The sequence below is a fragment of the Nicotiana tabacum genome, chromosome 12 (genome assembly GCF_000715075.1).
Source record: "Nicotiana tabacum cultivar K326 chromosome 12, ASM71507v2, whole genome shotgun sequence".
Lineage (NCBI taxonomy): Eukaryota > Viridiplantae > Streptophyta > Magnoliopsida > Solanales > Solanaceae > Nicotiana > Nicotiana tabacum.
This window is the reverse complement of record NC_134091.1, coordinates 72,260,858-72,280,321: the sequence shown is the minus strand read 5'-3', so window position 1 is coordinate 72,280,321 and position 19,464 is coordinate 72,260,858. Positions and strand designations below refer to the sequence as shown.

Here is a 19,464-nt window from a genome sequence, read left to right as displayed (position 1 = left end):
ATGTTCGGGTTGAGTATCGGATGATCGGGGAGCGTTTCGACGCTTACTGTGGAAAGTTGGCACTTTGAAGGTTTTCAAATTTCCTAAGTTTGAGTTGAAGTGGACATTGGAGTTATTGATGTCCGTTTGGGATTCTGAGCCTTGGAATAAGTTCGTATTGTGATTTGTGACTTGTACGTAAAATTTAGCGTTATTCCGGAATGTTTAAGTGTGATTCAGACGCGTTCAGCGAAGTTTGAATGTTAAAAGAAGGATTTTGATCGTCGATTTGTGGTTTCGATTTGTGGCGTTTCGAGCCTTTGGATAAGTTTGGATAGGTATAAGGACTTGTTGTTGTGATTGGACGGGGTCTCGGGGGCCTCAGGTGTATTTTGGGATGGTTTCAGATCATTTCTCTATGTTTTGCCGCTGCTGGTTTCTGGTGCGTTGGTGCGCATTGCGCTCGTAGAAGTAGGGTCACGATCGCGAAGGGTTAACTGGACTGGTTGAGATTTTGTTCATTGCGATAGCACATAAAGGGTCGCGGTCACAAAGCTGGAGTAGGTTGATCTTTGCATTCGCATAGAAAGAGTCGCGAACGCGATGGGTTGTGGAGGCATGCCTGTTTGGAAGAGTTGTGCTAGGCGATTGCAGATGGGGTCACGCAATTGTGTAAGAGGAAATTCACTGAGGCTAAAGTTTGGCCTTCACGTTCGCGTTGATGGGCTCGCGTTCGCGAAGGCTTGGGGTAGGCTATGCTTCGCGATCGCGAGAAGGACCTCGCGTTCGCATAGAGTAATTTCTTGGGCGGGACTGGTTGGTTGTCACGACCCAAAATCTAACTAGTCGTGATGGCACCTAACCCAACCCGCTAGGTAAGCCAATTAACAACAATCCAATGCAAATGCGATTTACTGAGAAAATAAACAACGAAATAACAGAACTTTATACAAAATCTCAAGGATTGGTAGTACAAATCATGAGCTTCTAAGATTTAGAGTTTACAAAGCTGGTATGAAATAAATACATCATCTGTTCGAAATAACAAGAGGCAGCTATAACCGGAACGTAGGTACATCTTCAATGCCAGCTCCCGCCATACACAACGACATCAACTCCAAAATTTGCACGCAAGGTGCAGAAGTGTAGTATGAGTACAACCGACCCATGTACTCAACAAGTAACAAACCTAACCTTAGGTTGAAAGCAGTGACAAGCTTGGACACCGGTCAGAGTCCAACACCAATAACCAAAAACAACTCCTAGCAATGTAATAAAAATAATACAAGTAATAACTCAAAGATATGATACTCAGCTCGTTCACAGTTATAGAATATAGGCTTGCTTTTTAGGTATAACAGTAAAATCCAAATCTTTGATCGAAATCACCAAAATATAAGTGTATCAGGAAACTGTGATTTTTCCCAAAAACTTTAAAAAAAAAGATAAAATATTTTATTATGAGGAAAGTACATCTCTATGCCTACATGTCAATGTGCATGAGAAGTCATGAATGTCACAATACCGTATAGCATAAGGAAATGCATCTCTATGCCTACATGCCAAGTATGCATGTCAAATGTAATGCATCACCGCGATAAAGCTCATATACTCACACTCTCAGAGTACTCAATCTCACTGTCTCGCACTCCCACTCATAATGCTCAATCACTCAGCACACTCAGTCACTTAGCACTGTACGGTACCTGCGCTCACTGCTGGTATGTCAGATTCCGGAGGATCAGATCTAGACCAAGCGCTAATATAAGCCAACATGGCCTGCTGCAGCAAGCAGCCTGATCCCATCATGAATCGATAAAACCTGCTGCGGCATACAACCCGATCCTATCATGAATCAATAGAACCTGCTGCGACATGCAGCCCGATCCCATAAATAGCACTCACAATCTGGTCCTCAGGCCCCAACTCAGTCATCAATCTCTCCAGTATCACAGGCTCACAAATCTCGTACCACTCAGCCCAAACAATGATAACATGAAGCAACAGTAAATGATAACAGAGATTGAGATATGATATGAAAATGATTGAATATGACTGAGTACATAAGTGCAGCTTAAGCAAATAACTCAATAGCAGAAATGACCCTAGTGGGTCCCAATAGAATATGTATATAGCCTAAGCATGATTTCTAATATGGATTACAACTCAACTACTCTAACACGTAGGAATTTCATGGATAGAAACAAGATTAGATAACTATACAGTCCGAGTCACAATTTCCGCAAAGCACGCCCACACGCCCGTCACCTAGCATGTGCGTCACCTCAACACCAACCACATAACACGTATTTCAGGGATTCATACCCTCATCATCAAGTTTAGAAGTGTTATTAAACTCTAACAAGCCAAATCCAATACCGAACAAGCCAAACAATACTCTAGAAATTCCATGCCGCACGTATCGACCTCCGAACGGCTCGAAACTAGCCAAAAGCAACTCAAGAACATCAAATAATTCAAAGGAAACAAACCCAATCGATAAAGGTTGAATCTTTACGCAAAAGCCCAAAGTCAACCAAAAAGTCAAATCCGGGTTCGCACCCCGGAACCCGACAAAACTCACAAAATTCAATTTCGAGTCGAACAATACTAATTTCACTCAAATCCGACTCCGAATCGATGTTCAAAACTTAAAAATCCACTTTAGAGAAGTTTAGACAAAAACCCTCAGTTTCTCTTTTGAAATCATTAATCAAATGCCAAAAACGAAGATAGAGTCACGAAACATTCCTGTCAAATGCCAATCCATGTGGTAAAAGACGCCTAAAACATTGCCTCAATCCGAGCTCCATAACTCAAAATATGCTAAAATGTCTGAAACCTCCGAAAATAGAGTACTTATAATCACTGGACGAATTTATGAATCGCGATCGCGGAAATACCAAGGCGATCGCGAAGAAGAAAAAAATACACTGCCCTAAAATACTATACGTGTTCACGAGCCTCCTCATGCGAACGCGATGCCCATAGATGCCAACTCTACATGAATGCAGACAAATCAAGGTGAACGCGAATAGAAATCACCAGCTCCAGCTGCCCCGTTTCAACACTACGCGACCGTGGTTCTTCCTTCGCGAACGCGTTGCTCCAGTTCCCTTAACTATGCAAACGCATTTGATTCCTCGCGAACGCGAAGCAGAAAATTCCCAGCTCCAGAATTTACCTTACTCGATCACATCTTCATCTTTATGATTGCAAAGAACAATTGAAGCATCATACTCCAGCAATGAAAATATGAAGAAAAATGGTCTGAAATCAATCCGAAACAAGCCCGAGCCCCTCAGGGCCCCGTCCGAACATACCAACAACTCCCAAAACACAACACGGACCTACTCGAGGCCTCAAATCACCCATAATAACATAAAAACCACGAATCTCACCTCAAAACACCATATAAGTCTGACAACACAACTGAAGATCCTCACTTCGTCCTTAGCCCTTAAACCTTTGTACCCATTTCCAACATCCGAAATTCCTTACAAGACCTGAATCTTGCATCTACACCCTGTATAAGTCTGAACAAGTTGTATCAAGCCATAACCATAACCCAAGATGAAATCATGTGATATACCACATAACTCGCATATTTATAGAAATAATTTCCTATCACAGTAGCTGCTCAAAACAAACCCGATACCGGTAATAGACCTCATATCAAATAAAACCTTGTTCAAACCTTCGTACACTGCCGATGATGAAAGAAACACGCAGAAACTCATAACCACTCATCAACTCAACAAGTCATGGAGCTCTCCCTTGTTCGACAAGAACCATAGCCAACTTCTAAGCCGATCAGTGACATTATCCTTTCAAATATACCGCAATCAAATCTGATAGCACCCATTCTAGGTCCAATGACACCATCTCATCAACTACAGCCACTGTACTGACATGCCACACCAATACAACCTCACGCCACAAATCGCGCAATCCGTGCACCAATAAGCAATAATTCAAATGCACCCAAAAATGAGAAAATGACTCAAGTGGAAGAACCATCTCGCAAGCTCAAGAATTACCACCACAAATGCAATGCTATGAACCCATCACACATAGTAGGACCATGATACATGAATCTATCACAAAGGATCATCTCCTAACATAACCCAGCTGCAATGCGTGACCCCATCCAAACACTGGTCCATATGAAATGCCCCACAACACATTGCTCAAAATTAACAACCACACGCAATTAGACATCGAGTACACGAAGGGCATGACCATAACCACGGAGAAGCAAAAAACACAATATACCACAGCCCGGAAAGTCACCAAGGCGCAATCAACCATTCCACACCCCAATAACCATCTCGCTCGAATTCTGCTACACGGCCCAAACAGAACCGCATCATGTTTGCATATAACCAACAAATCATAAGCCCTCGTAGCATAGAAGAGTATCACATAGAACATATCAGAACACGAACAAGCATGACTCTAACCGAATGCCACACCCCTCAACACTAATAGTTCTGAGTCAACAAATTTGACCCGGTGTAGAATCCACATCCTCATTGGGCCTACCAATGGGCCCCCAAATCAACTCTAGTCATCCCCAAATGGACAAATAGCCCTCCAAAAGTCCACAATAACCTAACCATAACATGTACCACCATGGATATATCCTTGGCCACATCTTCACCGTCCACAACCACAAAACAATCTGCTTCTGAGAACTCCAGTCTCCAAATCCATAAAAAACACAAATCACTATAACTGATCCCAACTCCCTCACCCGAATGTCTAACACATCTCTCATACACGATCATCCCACGAGGAATACTTCTATAATTCTTTCGTGCCACATAGCAAAATTTGAACATCAGCAGTCGATCAACTAGGCGAGTACTGCAATATCAATAAAGCATTCGTAAGTCAAAACACAGTGCGCCTTCTGAAATGCACACCCTTCTCAGGCAATACCAAGTAGTAATAGCATTTATCTAATCATCTGAAACCGTCTATGCTGCCTAAGAATTCATGACCTTCCTTTTGAAACTGAACCGTATACTTGCACATGCAAATCCCAATCTCATACCACACACCGCCTTTATCAGGCCATCATGTGAAAAGCACGATAATCTCATTATCAACCATGAGTCACAAGCAGAATACATACCCGATCAATCATAAAACTTCCACTTGATCCCATCCAGGAGAAGATCATATCACGCCACATACCCCTCATACCTGCAGATAAATCCATCTCAAGTTAAGGCAGAAATCGTCGAGAACACTAACCCATTTGTACATAACCAAGACATAAGAATTGAATCCCTCTAACTCAACCAAGCCACGCAGGTCACCAAACCCAAGAGTATTGCCACCAAACACCTGTAGAGACTTACCACATCATAAGTACCCAAAGAACGGATCATATCCATTACCGTGCTGATCCAACCTACTGCCAAGCTGTCCTATTTCTCTGAGTTCCTTCTGAATTACCCTCAAGTTGACACTTTTCCTTGCTAGAACACCACGATCCTTACTCAAAGCTCACCACAAGAGATCCTAGCATAAAAACCCACCACCCTAAGGCCCATAAGCCGTTGTATTCCCTCTTAAGCACCCCAAAAGTACTACAACCGAGACACCTACTCTGAAGAGACCTTCTGTGAATTTAAAATAGTTCCTTTTACCTTTCCGATACTGAAAAGTAGAATCCATAGTAATACAAAAATACCACAAGTCCCGGCACCATCTAATGAAAATCTCACATTTTAGCCATATACAAATCCAAAAAATCCTCAAATGCCACATATGATTCTTAAACTCTTTAGAACCTCCTCGAGAGTCATCCATTACATTACATCCCTTTTCTTAGTACATTACATCCGTCATGCACAACTAACCTAAACCATTCCAAGACCTCCATATATCCATAAGGTGTAATGCATCATGCATCCAAAAATTTCCTTTCTTAAGTCATCCTCAAAACCAACATGTGCAAGTCGTAACTGATCCATAAGTATGCCTCAGACCAAAACCAATACAACACATAACCATGAAATCAAATCGTCGATAGCAGACTCCCCCACTTGGCTCAAATCCATAGATCAAACATCCGATAACTCACCATACCCGTATCTATTACTGCCATAATCTCGTAGTGAGATTCAACTAAATTCTTCACAAGCTCATGCAACACAAACTATAAAATACCTCAAATCATATGCTAAGCTCACAGTCATCCTCGTGACAGTTAGGTCAAATTTCTCAAATCCAAACTCAAATTGAAACACATATAACCCATTGGTAGAAAAAAAACCCTCCACACAACATCATAAGGATCACACATCCATAGATTACACCGCAGGTGATAACCCACCTGCTAGCCTCAAACTGACATCTCTCTATACACTTTCTCAGCCACAACTACAATGCAATCACTTAATCTTCCTGAGTCTGAACTCATCAACAAGACATGAGAACCTACTTCGTTCCACAAATGAAATAAGATGATAGAATCCCTCAAAACCCTCAAACTCCAGATTGTATAACATATCCACAGAAATCGACATCCAATAGTTCTTTTCACATCTCAAGCAAACTCTTCTTGTCACATTCAAATCATATGAACACATCCCGCTGTCACAACACAATGCTCATAGAGCCATCCGACCATTCATCGAGCTATAAATTTCACTCATAGGGACATTACCGGACATAGAAGTCCAAAAGTACAAGCTCACACAACTGAAACTACCAAGCCTAAGCTCCAGTCTAAACCTAGCCTCAAATCCTCTAGACTGGCATATCACCAAAACTCAGAAAATACATCTCGCACCTCATCCATGGAATCATAAGCCGTCGATGCATAGCTAATACCGAACACTCACATACGCATATGAGTGAGTGGAGGGAATTCAAAGAGGTATGCTTCAGGCTGAATCAATGCCGCACGATAATGAAAGAAAGATGGGAAGTTTATCCTAGATGCCTTATAGCCTCTCAAGACTCTACTAGACACTTGCTCATGACTCGTAGAACCTACGAACCTAGAGCTCTAATACCAACTTGTCATGACCGAAAATCCAACTAGTCGTGAAGGTACCTAACCCAACCCGCTAGCTAAGCCAATTAACAACAATCCAATGCAAATGAGATTTAATGAGAAAATAAATGACAAAATAACAGAAATTTATACAAAATCTCAAGGATTGGTAGTACAAATCATGAGCTTCTAAGATTTAGAGTTTACAAAGCTGGTATAGAATAAATACATCATATGTTCGAAATATAAATAAACAGATTTATAAATCTAAGGCTAACAAGAATAAGAGGCAACTATAACCGAAACACAGGTACAGTTTCAATGCCAGATCATGCCATGCACATAAACATCCGCTCCAAAATCTGCACGCAAGGTGCAGAAGTGTAGTATGAGTACAACCGACCCATGTACTCATTAAGTAACAAACCTAACCTCAGGTTGAAAGCAGTGACGAGCTTGGACAACGGTCAGAGTCCAACACCAATAACCAAAAACAACTCATAATAATGTAATAAAAATAGTACAAGTAATAACTCAAAGATATGATGCTCAGCTCATTCATAGTTACGGAGTATAGGCATGCTTTCAGGTATAACATTAAAACCCAAATCTTTTACCGAAATCACCAAAATATGAATATATCAGGAAACTGTGATTTTTCCCAAAACCTTTAAAAAAATGACAAGATATTTTATTATCAGATAGCATGGGGAAAGTACATCTCTATGCCTACATGTCAATGTGCATGAGAAGTCATGAATGTCATAATACCGTATAACATGAGGAAATGCATCTCTATGCCTACATGCCAAGTATGCATGTCAAATGTAATGCATCACCGTGATAAATCCATGTACTCACACTCTCAGAGTACTCAATCTCACTATCTCACACTCCCACTCGTCACGCTCAATCACTCAGCACACTCAGTCACTTAGCAATGTACGGTACCTGTGCTCACTACTGGTATGCCAGACTCCAGAGGGGTGGATCTTGCCCAAGTGCTAATATAAGCCAATATGGCCTGCTGCAGCATGCATCACTATCCCATCATGAATCAATAAAACCTTCTGCGGCATACAACCCGATCCCATCATGATTTAATAAAACATGCTGCGGCATGCAGCCCGATCCTGTCATGAATTAATAAAACCTACTGCGGCGTGCAGCCCGATCCCATAAATATCACTCACAATCCAGCCCTCAAGCCCTAACCCAGTGATAAATCTCTCTAGTCTCACGGGCTCATAAATTTCATACTACTCAGCCCGAACAATGATAAGATGATGCAACAGTAAATGATAACAATTGAGATATGATATACAAATAAATGAATATGACCGAGTACATAAGTTGTTACGCCCCGCAGTATTATGTCGATGTTACACTCCGCAGTATTATATTACGACAATGTTATACCCTATAGTATTGTACGTTGAATTTGTCGTAAGATAATTGACATCAGTTCAAGGACAAGATTATTTGGAGATTATGAGTATTATGCTATTTCAAACAAGTGACGAGTAAATTCGTGAAGGTGAGAGGGTAAGCAAATCGAAGAAAATGAATTTCGTCGAAGTTTGACATTTTGAGATAAAATACGGTCCAAGCTACAATACCCCGTATTTATGGACTAGTGTCATACAAGGTACTACATGACCATGATAGCAAGATATATAAAGTGGGTTAAAAGTGAATAGTATTTTAAGTAATTTGAGATAATTCTTAATTATGTGGGTAATTAGTTAATTATTGGATTAGTGGGGGATTAATAAGTTGATTAGGGAAATGAGTGAATTTTTGGATAAATGTTACACCCCCCAACGTGGCAGCCCAAAGAGGCATTTATAATGAGTCTTAACTCACAAAACAAGGTGGCATGTTAGGGGCCTTTAGGCCAAAGCTTAGTCATCACTTAGTAGGGCCCACACCCCCAAAGTTTAAAACATCCCTCTAAATCACTTAAAGAGTGGAATATCTCTACAATATGGGGGATTAAGACTTCAACCAATTCATACAAGGTTTCAGGTGGTAGTAACGTGAATCTCTTGAAACAAAAATTCAAATGAGAATTCTTAGTATCTTAAGCAACGTGAGATTTTGCGATTCTAAAGGAGTACAGTGCAATCTTTCTCAAGAATATCATACTGATTTTTCCCTACTCCAGGTATGTTAAGGTTAAGCCTTTCCTTCATTTTGGCATGATCTCGTAACTACATGCGTTTGATAATGAGGCATAAAGAGAAGTTCATTCTCCCGAATTTATATACATTATCCTAGTCTCATAATTTACAGTATTTTCCCTTATCGGGACTTCATATTCAATTGAGTATTGTCTTCTTCAAGTCAAGAGAGCGGAGGATCTATATATATATATACAGTATTACAGTATTTTCCCCACCATCGAGCTATAATCGGTGGGCAGGCCCCTATTGGGCAACCTCTGATCAGATGGTAAGTTATATATCGAGCCTACTGTGGCCGAGCGCCTATGAGCGAGCCCGGTTGGCCAAGATACAGAGCCTAGTATGGCCGAGCGCCTATGAGCGAGGCTACTACGGCAGAGCAGTTATATATACCGAGCCTTATAAGGCCGAACAACTATTTTACTTACTATATTGAGAGAGTTGAGTCAGTATCAGCAGGTGAGCATATCTTCAGATTATCTTTGACTCCCAGTTACTTTCAGTTATTATATTATCAGTTCAATTTCAACTTTCAGTCTATTGCCTTACATACTCGGTACATTATTTTGTACTGACGTCCCTTTATTGGGGGCACTGCATTTCATGCGTGCAGGTTCATACAGACAGACTGGTAGACCTCCTCATTAGGTGTTGCTCGAGTTCAGCTTGATCGGTAAGCTCCATGCCCTTCGAAGTTACCGGGTCTAGAGTTTTACGTACATCTTGTATATATATGTATATATATGTTATGGATAGGTCGGGGCCCTGTTCTGATCACAGTACATCCATCAGTAGAGGCTTGTAGACATATCCTGTCAGTTAGTGCCATATGTTAGGCTAGTAGGCCTTGTATGTATATTTTGTTGGTTTGTCAGCTATAGTAGTTATGACGGCCTTGTCGGCCCAGCTTTATATTGATGTTTAGTCAGCGTTAGCTTCTGTTCAGTTTTATATTTTGCTTCGCAAATTGTCTTGAAATGTGGCCACTGCCAAAATATGACATTATATGTTCGGAGTCCCTTAGTCGCAAGTTGGTACGCAAGGATAGGTGAGGCACCGAGTGCCGGTCTCGCCCCCCAGGTTCGGGGAGTGACATAAGTGCAGCTTAATCAAATAACTCATCAACAGAAATGACCTCAGTGGGTCCTAATAGAATAAGTATATAGCTTAAACATGACTTCTAACATAGATCACAGCTCAATTTCTCTAACACGTAGGAATTTCATGGCTAGAAACAAGATTAGATAACTACACAGTACCACAGAATCAACCGAGTCATAATTTTTGCGGTGCACACTCACACGCCCGTCACCTAGCATGTGCGTCACCTCAACACCAACCACATAACACATATATCAGGGATTCATACCCTAAGCACCACGTTTAGAAGTGTTACTTACCTCGAACAAGCTAAATCCAATACCGAGCAAGCCAAACAATACTCTAGAAATGCCATCCCATGCGTACCGACCTCAAAACGGCTCGAAACTAGCCAAAAGAAGCTCAAGAACATCAAATAATTCCAAAGGAAACAAATCCAATCGATAAAGGTTGAATCTTTAATCAAAAGTCCAAAGTGATGGCAAGCTATAATCTCATGTTTTAGTCATTTATTGCACTCTAATTCACTGCACTTTATTTGTGTTTGAGCTTTAATTGGTAGTGTTCTGCACTTATTGTGTGTTTTATGCCTAGTAGGAGTGATTCCGAGTTATGTAGATGTTGTGGAGCTAATTCGAGCTATTTGGAGCTTTGAAGTTTGAGTAAAGGCCCAAGGGACTAAGCCGAGATCGTGTTCGGGGGTTGAGGATGTCACGCCCCTCCCTAGGGGAGCACGACCGGCGGTCAATAGAGATACCCCGATCGAGCAAGCCTGCACAATGCCGTCTACCCAACTCACCCATGAATAAAAGGAAGAATACATTCCATTAATTAGACAGTAAGAGGTCATGTGAACAACACTAGTTCATTGCCATAGGTTACATCATTAACAAGTCTCTAAAATAGTACACTATATAATCATAGTTGAAGTGGAACATGTGATACGATTACAATATTTTTAGTTCAACCTTCCTAAAACAAGATGCAACCCACACCATATTTATGGAGCCTCTAACAGAAACAAAAGAGTACTACGACAGTGGCGGCAACAAGGCCCGGGCTATACCTCAAAATACTATGTACAAAGGACACGAGATACAGGACCGCGAAATGAAGTGGGGCTCACCAAGTCAGCTGGGGAGAGGGTGTGCTGCTATCACTGATCAATACCACCTGCTATGGAACCACCTGCATCCATTAAAGATGCATCGCCCCCAGAAAAAAAGGATGTTAGTACATATGGAATAGTACTAGTATGTAAAACTAAACACCCTCTCAATAGAATGAGTAACAGTAAATGGAGAAGGAAACATGAAATCAATAAGAGACTCAAACAATATCAAGGTGTCAAGTTGGGGGAAAGGTAAATTTCAAGTAAGTTCCAATCTTTTTAAGTTGTGAGATCTTTAGCACCGATACACTACCATGTTTTTAGCACGGAGTCCGATCTCAGCCCGATCGGCTAATCCGTCTCACCCCGAGACATCCACTCATAATACCACCATGTGCGTGGCATGGCGTCTGATCTCAACCCGATCGGCTAAGCCGTCTCACCATAATGTCGTATGGGTCGACATCACATCATATCTCGCTAGTAATAATCTCACCCCATTTACGGGGAAACATCTCAACACATCAATATCATCCCATATAAGGGGAAATAACCTCATCACATTAACACATGGATTTACCCCTCAATCACTCCTACATCAGCACGTGTAGTTTTGGGGTTAGGTTATTTTGACCTACCCTTCCTCGGTGACTAAACGATACTCCTAAAGTTATTATTATTTAAAGGATTTACCACTCATTTCATAATCTTTTACATATCATTAATTTCAATGGCACCTATGACCATAATACAATATCATTATTGGCACGTTGGCCGTACATCATATTTCATGCTCTCTTCTTTCACTTTCAAATTTCATCATGGATAATCAACAATAAGGCTTTTCAAATTTAGACTTTAACTATACATGTGAGAAAATGAGGGTGTTAGGAACATGGAGATTTCTTAAACATATTGGCATAACAGTTTCCATTTGACCTTGACTTGAAGTCACAACAGTTTAATACATGACTCATGCTTTGAATACGCTCCGGAAGAACGACATAATATTATAAGAATATTCGAAACACATTTTGAACACACACACACACACACACACACACACACACACACACACATATATATATATATATATATATATATATATATATATATATATACCTTTTGACACCAAGCTTATTCGGAATAACAAGTTTAAAATGAACAACTCGGAACTTACACGAACATTGTGGGATATAATTCTAAGAAAGAAGTTTAGCCAAAATACCTCGCCTTGAGCTTCCTTAAATTACTACAGTGTTTCAAAATCTTAGCCACTTCGGTCTATTTAGAAATATAACCAAATTGAACACAAATTAGGAACAAGCTTATTCGGAATAACAAGTTTAAAATGAACAACTCGGAACTTACACGAACATTGTGGGATATAATTCTAAGAAAGAAGTTTAGCCAAAATACCTCGCCTTGAGCTTCCTTAAATTACTACAGTGTTTCAAAATCTTAGCCACTTCGGTCTATTTAGAAATATAACCAAATTGAACACAAATTAGGAAGGAGTTCATGGTTCCAGCTCATTTGAGCATTTTATCAAACACTAGGTGGGCATTATGATTTCTGGCTTCTCCTATGGTGGATTTCCTTCACCCCACAACCCAAGGTTTACCCATTTGAGCTCAACTACCTTCCCACAACTCATTATTGTACATGCATGCATATATACACTCTCACACCCAAGAATCACACTCCCCATTAACCATCTTCTACCCCAAATTCGAAATTGAGACTAGGATGTGGAACCTTACCTCTTGGATGAAGAACTTGTGAGGTTCTCCTTGTAAATCTTCCAACTTTTGAGCACGAATTGGTGAACAATTAGCTTAGGAGATTTCCCTCTCACTCTATGGCACTTCCTCGCCCTCAAATATCAGATTTTTGCTTCAAAAATGGCCCTTTACATCTATATATCGAAATAGGGCCGGGTTATAAAAACCAGAAAATGGACCCTCCAAACACAGCTCTGGGTCACATAGTGGACCGCAGAATGGATATGTGGTCCACAAAATGGGCCGCAGAAGTGATGTTAAGAATTTGGTTGTTCGGGTCAAATCTGCGGTCGCATAATGCGCCGCAGAACTCCCCTCCGTAAATCTTCATGTTGGGTTTGCGATGGATTGTGCAGCCCACGAAATGGTTATGCAGCCGCATAATGGACCGCAAAACAACCTCCAAAAATGGGCCATTTCTCTGCTTCAGTCTGTGGCGGATCTGTGGCCTGCAGAGTGATTCTGCGGCCGCATAGTGGATCGGAAAAATGCCCTGCTCTACCAAAAATTTTCTTCAACTCCCCAAAGCACAAAACCCCAGGTTCTAGGTGAAATGTTATGGGGCCTTACAGAGGACCAAGTCTGGACGTCAGAAATCAAGTTTGGAGCCGTACCTTAAGAAATTTGCACTACTGCGGCGCGTGGGGCGCCGCAACAATGTATTTTTGCTGCCTGATGAATTGTTGAGCTCTCTGGATTTCCTCACTAATGCCCTGCATGGCGTGTCGCCCCATGCGGCACGTCTGTGCAATTTTTACAGAGTGAAAATCCCATTTCGACTAGGAAATGGGTGATTTCGTCTAGGCCCGACCCTACTTGGTATAAATACATGGAAAAATGTTATTTTCTGGACTTTTGACATACTTTGGACCTAAGGAGGCTAAGGAGGAGTTGGAATAACACAAGCACAAGGATTTCATCATTCTTTCCTCACTCAAGACCTGAGTTTGAATTGAATTTATGTTTTTCTATACTTTAATTTTATTTGTGATGAATTCTTCCATATCTATGGAGTAGTTCCATTTAGGGTTTGATAGATTTAGTGTATTGATGATTGTTTGTGGATTATAACTCTAGTTTTATGTATTAAATCATTTTTGGATGTATTAATTATTGCATCTATAGTCACCTGTTCATGTAATCGAGAGAGGCATAACTTGTGATATCTTTGCAGTATATTGTTGGTTGAGTTCATAGATTCTTCTAGGTAATCGGAAGAGGCTAGTTGAATTATTGATTAAACCTAGTTAGGACAATAATCGAAAGAGGTTTTCCTAAAGACCAATCCATTACACATTCTTGCATATCTTCACGTGCTTAAATTGGTTCATCTTGTGAGGTTAAGACATTATCGAGAGAGGCATTTTTGCTGAACGTTTTGAGTGAATTCGAGAGACTCACTTGAACATTAGAAGTGAATTATCTAGAGTTAGATCCCGAATAATTATCTTGCAAATATCCTATCAAAACCCTATCTTCTCCCATTGATAACCTTTTTTGCTTATTCCTTATTTCGATTGTCAGTAGCCAATAACTTTAGATTCTTAGTTAATTTTAGTTAGACATCTTATAAATCTCAACTGTTGATCATCTTGGATAGCAACCAAGCTAGAAACTACAAGAATACTATTTAAATTCAATTCCTATGGATACAATATTATACTATACTATATTTGATTAGCGAGCAGAATTTAAGTGTGTGTTTTGAGCTCATTAAATTTTGGTGCCGTTGCCGGGGATTGGCATCTAATAGTTTTTGAAATAGTTTGTAGTGCTAATTCAGGAATTTTTTTCCTTTTATTTTAGTGGTCCCCTTTTATGTTAAGATTAGTGCATGACTCGATCTTCTGCGAAAGAAGTGCTACCTTACAAGCCAAAGATAGAAAAGCAACTACGACAGCTGAGGAAGGAAAGAAATTTCACTGAGACATTAGAAAAGGTTGGGCAATCCTCAATCAAATAAATTATGGTTGGAAATGGTGATGATAATGTAGATTTGGCTGCAAGAGAGGCATCCCAACTACGAGAAACAACTGCACGGGATCGTGAGCAAGCAACTATTAGAGATGCACAGATTATCTATGAAGAAGAGAGGGGTCAGAGAATTGCTCAAAATCAACCCTTGGCTACAGACCAGTTTAGAAATATTGCTCCCATGCCTGGGAGATCATTGGATGATTATGCTAGACTGGTATGCAATCAAGGCTTATCAAGTGTTAGACCACCTCCAATTACACCTAACAATTTTGAGTTGATGCAAGGGTTACTTTAGACCATTCAGAATTGCTGTGTTTTTAGAGGAAAGATGAACGAAGATCCAAACACAGATCAAATGGACTTCAAAGAGATTATGAACACTTTTCAATACAATGGTGTTGTCACAAGATGCAGTGTAATTAAGGGCATTCCCCTTTCCACTTAAAGATGATGCAAAGCAGTGGCTTCGAAGCTTGCCCATAAGATCGATTAGAACATGGGAGGAGATGACCAGAAAATTACTTGATAAATATTTCTCATAAGCTAAAACGACAAGTTTAGAAGAGAAATCCATAACTTCTGCCAGAAAGAGATTGAAACTGTTTTTGAAGCATGGGAGAGGTTTAAGGAGATTGTTAGAAAGTGTCAACATAGTGGAATTGAACTTTGGATGCAACTCCATGACTTTTGGGATGGATTGACACCGGCCTCACGTAGAATATTGGGCAACGCAGCCGAAGGCCCTTTGATGAAGAAGACTCCATAGGAGATAGTTACAATTATTGATAAGTTATCTGAAGATGCTAATCAGTGGCCCTCGGAGAGTGCTGAAAGAAGAAGATCAACTGATGTTCACCAGGTTGATGCTAATAAATTTGTACAGGTACAACTTGATGCTATGGCTAAAGAAATATGAAAGATGTCCTTAGCCTCGATACAAAGTGAGCCTCATGCAACCTGTGATATATGTGGAAGAGGACACCCTACTCATAAGTGTCAAGCCTCAACTGAGGAAGTGAATGCTGTGGGAAATTATAATTTTAATGCGATGGGTACCACTAATGCATGAAAACAAAACAACCCTAGATTTCAAGGACAAGGAGCTTCTGGTTTTATGAATCAGCCGAGGCAGCAGTTTCAGCCTCAACAGCCCAATCATCCTGGTCTGGAAGATCTCATGAAGGCCTTCATTGTGAAAACTGATGAAAGATTTGAAGTACAAAGGGCAGCAATTTGAAATTTAGAGAAGCAAGTGGGACAAATGGCAACAATATTATCTGAGAGGGTTCTAGGCACTCTCCCTGCTGATACTGAAAGAAATCCCAAAGAAAAAGTGAATGTTGTAACCTTGAGAAGTGGGCAAGTGTTGAAAGATCCCACCTAATCGAACAAGATATGAGACATGAAAAAGAAAGCGGGGAGCAACTGAAAAGTGATGATGACAAGAAGAAGAAAGGTCCGATGAAAGCTAAGAAAAAGAAGAAGGAAGAAAAATCGAGAAGGGAGGAACATGAGGAGAGCAAGCATATGCCTGCGCTACCTTTCCCTTAGAAGCTATGTAGATAAAAGCTGGAGAAGCAGTTTGAGAGATTTCTGGATGTGCTGAAACAGGTTCATGTAAACTTACCATTCACAGAAGTGCTCTCACAAATGCCTTCTTATGCTAAATTCTTGAAAGAGATCCTTACGAAGAAGAGGAAAGTAGAGGAGACCTCAGTGGTCAAGCTCATAGAACATTGCAGTGCGATATTGCAAAATAAACTCTCACAAAAGTGTGGAGATCCAGGGAGTTTTACTATATCTTGCTCTTTAGGAACTATTAATTTTGATAAGTCTTTATGTGATTCCGGTGCCTTAATTAATTTAATGCCTCTATCTATTTATAGGAAACAGGAGAAGGAGATTGGAGAGATAAGGTCTGCACCAATATCATTGCAGCTGCCAGACCAAACGACTTTAATACTCGAGGGGATAGTGGAAGATGTGTTAGTTCAGGTGGATAAGTTCGTATTTCCTGTGGATTTTATAGTGGTGAATATGGAGGAAAACAAGGAGGTCCCCCTCATCCTAGGAAGACCATTCTTAGCGATGGGTAGAGCGATATTAGATATACATGAGAGAAAACTCATGCTTAGAGTGGGTGAGCAGACTGTGACTTTCAAGATGGATGTAGAAAAGGGGGTGCAAAAAGGAAAACCAGCTGCAAGTGTTGAGTGGAAAGTGAAGGGCTCCAAAGAGAAGGCTGCAGCGAGCGAGAAAGATAAGTGTGGGGTGTACCCCAAAAAGGCTAAGAAGAAGCTGTCTGCATGGATGTGTGCAATAGTTCAGGCACGAGGAATGGAGCCCAACTACGACTAAGACCCCGACTAGATGTTCAAGGAAGTTTCTTTTACCTTATTCTTTTTAATTGTGTGCCATGGGGACATACCACAACTTAAAGTGTGGGGTGGGGGATATTTGTATGTATGTATGTATATTAGTTTTCTTTTTTGTTAGTTGTAGTAGTTGGAGATAGAAAAAATTGAATTTTTTTAAAATTTTCGATTTTTCCTGACGATGGATATCATCGACAAGTTTCTTGAGCGATTAAAGTCAAAAGAAAAAGACAGAAAGATTTTCTTTTGTTAGGTAATGTAACAAGTTCCCCCTTGGTTTTTCTTTATGCCGCGGTTCTTATCCAAGGGTTTTGTTTGAACCGGGTGTAGTTAGTTTTTATTTTATTTAGGAGTACGAAACCTTGTGATGTGATTTGAATTGAAGGCAATATCTCATGACTTTATTATACCTTGAGAATAGCAATTGCTTTAGTTGTGACGCTCATGCTCAGGTTTTGACTCTTGTATAAGTACCTTAAATTGGATGATCTTAACTTTGCTTAACTGCTTTGACTAGAGTGTCTCGATAGTCCAATCCTGAGTGAGTTATGTGCCATGTGTGTGTGAGGTCTTGTGTTATTATATGCATTGCAGTTGATGTATAGAACTTGCCCCGTGTGTTTGCAAAGCGAAATAGTAGTTATATTCAATTTTGGAAGTGATATAGGTATTTCTTTGTTGAGCCAGATATATGCTTTTACCCACCTAATTGTTACGTGTCGTAGTTAACCCTATTGAGAATGTAATCCTATTTCTTTGGAAACTACATTATAAGCCTTACCCATTTGATTAAATTGACCATCTATTTGAACCTTTTACCTCTCGTGAGAACTTGAATTTGTCATGAACTTTGCAAAAGTTGAAGTGTGGGGTGGTTGGTTTGTCTTTTGAGTGGAACTATTGAACTAAGGAGAAATGTGCACTATTTTGAAAACATAAGAGCCACTGAATTGAAAAAGAAAGGAAAAGAAAATAAGTGTATGATTGTGAAAAAATATTCCTTGATAGTGGTGACTTTTGATGTATTTGTGCTTAAAGAAGTAGGGAGTTAATGTATATTGATGTGAAAGTGGAGTTATGGTTTGACATAAGTGTGAGGTGTTGAACGGTTAATTGTATGTATTGAAATGCTTAGGGAGGTGTAGTCACTTTTATATCTAAATGTATCCTACCCGCCCATAGCCTACATTACAACCAATTAAAGTCGTACTTGATCCTTGACTGAATGAGCTCAATTAGTAGAGTCGTACACTATGGGAAAGCCTATGGTACGTCTTTTGTGGCATATGAATGTACTTCTGAGAGTGAGTGAATTCTTTCAATCTTGAGTTCCTAATCGTTCTTAAATTTTATTGTATGTGGAACTACTCTCTATTGCTGTGTGAGGGAACTTGATTCATGAAGGAAAGGTAATGTCGTTGACCTCTGTGTTAGAGTAAGTGAGCGGGTTGTGAAAAATGCATGGTGCTTTTGAGTCAAATCTTGAGGCGAGGATGTTACGGTATTGTGCTTAATCTGTTTTAAATATTCTTGGTATGATGAGTTATGAGAGTTGTTGAAAAAGGTCGTGTCTATATGAAGTGTAGTTTGATTGCTCGAGGACTAACAATGGTTTAAGTGTGAGGTGTTGATGGTAGGCTATAATATCGTATTTTATTCACTTATTGCACTCTAATTCACTGCACTTTATTTGTCTTAGAGCTTTGATTCGTAGTGTTTTGCACTTATTGTGTGTTTTATGCCTTATAGGAGTGATTCCGAGTTATGTAGATATTGTGGAGCTAAGTCGAGCTATTTGTAGCTTTGAAGTCTGAGTAAAATCCCAAGGGATTAAGCCGGGATCATGTTCGGGGGTCGAGGACCAAGTCTGGACGTCAAAAATCAAGTTTGGAGCCGTACTCTGAGAAATTTGCGCTACTGCGGCGCATGGGGCGGT

General features: G+C 40.2%; 1 non-coding gene across 1 annotated transcript; it reads right to left on the bottom strand.

The window, feature by feature from the left end:
• Positions 1-15,706: 15,706 nt before the first annotated feature.
• On the bottom strand, positions 15,707-15,813 carry LOC142167637 (small nucleolar RNA R71). Its single transcript, XR_012697727.1, has one exon. It is a non-coding gene; the product is annotated as a small nucleolar RNA R71 (small nucleolar RNA).
• Between the last annotated feature and the right edge of the window lie 3,651 nt (positions 15,814-19,464).